This window comes from Etheostoma cragini, chromosome 5 (assembly GCF_013103735.1).
Source record: "Etheostoma cragini isolate CJK2018 chromosome 5, CSU_Ecrag_1.0, whole genome shotgun sequence".
NCBI lineage: Eukaryota > Metazoa > Chordata > Actinopteri > Perciformes > Percidae > Etheostoma > Etheostoma cragini.
Window position 1 is genome coordinate 9,232,715 of NC_048411.1, and position 3,148 is coordinate 9,235,862.

The window sequence follows — 3,148 nt, forward strand, 5'->3', positions numbered from 1 at the left end:
CCCCCAGTAATTGCAATACCTTAAAAACGTATTTCTTTCTCTTTTTTTTTTTTGTGATATTTTTTAGGGCATCTTCAGCCTTTATTTTTGACAGGACAGTTGAAGATATGGAAGGGGCGAGAGAGGGGGAATGACATGCAGCAAAGGGCCACAGGTCAACAAGTTCTATAACAATACAATTTTCTGCATTTGGGGGAATTTGTTTTCATGAATTTAGCATGAAAATGGTTTTATTTATGTAAAGGGAATTATTATGCATAATGTCTTTCTGCATATTTAAGACATCCCCACTTGTTTTGTAATGTTATGTTTTTTAGGAATCATTTTCGTCTCAACAGAATGACACCTCGTTTGAACCATACGCTCCTAAGTTGAAATCTACATAAATTGAATCTTTATTTTTCTTGCCTAGACACAATTCATGTTTTCCAACCATGTTTTGAGCCCTCTGAAAACCCTCTTATAAATATGGGGGGCGGGGGGAAACAAATATCCCATGCATCCCCCCCCACCGAAATCTATGCCTATGAATGCAGCACCATCACCATCATCAGAAGGTGCTGCTGGGTGTTTATGCACTAGGGCAGCGCCATGCTTCCCCACCAGAGGGCAGTATCATACAAACATGGGGCCCCTGTGAGCTTTCTGTCAGCAGACGAAGAGCTAGAGAAAACAGCAGTATGGGCTGACTTGGACACTCACAAATACCAACAAGCTGATCAAAGCGGAGTAATGTGCGAGCTGAGAGGCAGCGGAGCAGCCCTTATAAGCTCTAGATGTGGGCCAGCAGCTTTAATGATGGAGGGTGCTGAGGGGGCTCCGACTCCTAATCGTCTTATCTGCTGCCAAACAAACCAACACCACCTTTGATGTTGTGTGGTTTTGGTTCACAGAAGTGGTTTCAGCAGTGGCTGACTATTCTGGATTGAACTACCGTTTTTTTTGCTGCATTATATTGCTTTTGTCACAAAACATGTCCATTTTGGAGAGAGAAAATGTCTCTCTGTGACTGAGAGAGGTCTAGCTCTGTGACAAATATTTGTAAGGCTAGCTGTACAATTATTCAAAAAAAGGTGGTTAAAACTCCTCACGGTGATCAAACAAATGCTGGCAAGCCCAAACAAAAACCACTACAATTAGGTTTAAGAGGTAGCTTCACAGCGGAGACCCCACCCAAAACCTCATGTACAGCAGATGTATATTATATATGCTACAGCATTGTAGGGCTGAAGAAAATGAGCCCACTTGTGATAAAAAAATCCACTGTTTGAAAATATTCTTCACAGGAGCTAAAACTATAGGCTATTGATGGTAAATGATTGAGCATCATCTCTATTTTTGCACTATATGGATGGAAAAATGGCAGCATTGAACCACTTTAAGTAACATGAAGAAAAAAACAACAACCTTAACATCAAAAGCACAACATAATATCAGTGAATACGGTGAAATATTGTGGAAGATACAAGGATTTTTCTCGTATAGGCATACTTTGTGCAAGGATTGTGGGGACAATCTTCCCCACATGCCAGGAAGTCACAAATTTGACAAAGATCTTGAATGTCCAAATGTGCATTGTAAAGGAGGATGAGACGCGCTGAAGAATCTCTGTCTTTCTGCCATGTTGATAATGACAGGTTAGGTTGGCAGCAGGGTGTCTGCTACGCCTCCTTCAAGAAGAACTGCTGCCGAAGCCTGAGTGGCACTGGAGCCCGTCAAATTACAGTGGGATCCCAACACACTTCCCACTCCCTCTTCCCTCCATCTGTTGTCTATCTCTTCACCGCCACTCCTCCTTTTGCTGTCTTTTGTCTGTCAGTTTTTAAGTAGCACAACTCATTTTACGACTCGGAGCCTCACAAAACGAACATATTCTTATATAAACATGTCCGGCCGTGCCTGCGCACCACCAAAATCTGGGAAAGACATTGGATGGAAATGTGTGAGTGATGCTTTAAGAGTATTTCGGGAATTCCCTCAAAGGCAGATTCTCACAATGGCGTTTGAGTGAATGTGTCCCACGGTGCGAACACACGGGAGTCTGGATGTGGTGCACTCCAATAAGTATTTGAGAAAATATCTGCGACTTAAATATTGCAACCCTCACTCCTGCTTTGGAGGTGCGGACATCTTCTATATATTTCAAAAGAAATGTTAGGGATTATTTGGACTTTTAATATGTCACACTGATAAAAAGTGATGGCTCTCACAGGCCATTTCTACAGCGGGTAACAATGGAGGTCCCTACAGTATTGCCTCTTTAGCCCTTCCCCTCCAATATCCCTCACCCCTGCTTTGTCCATATCTAGCTCATCCACTATTTCTCTCTCATCCAACACCCCCCCCCCCCCCCCCCCCCCCCCCCCCTCGCTGTCTTCTCTCTCTCCTCCTTTTCTGTCCAGCCCTCCTCTTCTTGCTCCAGAACTGTCAGATGGCATTAGCTCCGTTCACGCTCACGGCCTGTAGGAATAACAGCCGTGAACCTCGCCGAACAGCGCCATTCTCCTGCTCCAGTTAGCTCTGCACTCAGCACAGGCTGTTGCGCAAATACCAATGTTATTCACGTTGTGACCCTTCCACTTACACAACATGCCCCACTAAAGGGCAAAGTAAGGCGGACGCAAATCTCAGCGGAGAAGGTCATGGCCCCGAGTAAAGATGCGCGTGTATTGTATAACATGGTCACGCTCACTCATAATTATCAGCTCGTCCCCCACTGATTCAAGGATCGACCCACAGCTTTGCTAAGATCTGGCTCACGTGGATCAAAAACGGATCCACTTCTAATCTACTTATGGAGCCACGGGCCTGAAAATTTGTTAAATATATCATGCTCAGCTTATTTCCCATGAAGTTTCAGCTGCAGGGCAAGTTGTGGTTAGTATTAAAAGCCCACTGTGACCAATAAGCTGTAAAATGTGCAGAAGTTTTCATTGTGCGTTGAAACAGGGCAAAATGATTTCAATATGGCATGCATACATGTAACAGATGCTGCATACAGGCTGCTGATTTTCATGCCAAAGCCTGATAAGTCGTTACTGTATTCCACTCGGAAAACATGTCACTATCTACCTACCTTTATATTTATTGAAATCACAAACATCGGCATTTCAAATTTCATGGTGTGCATGGCTACTGACATCGAGTA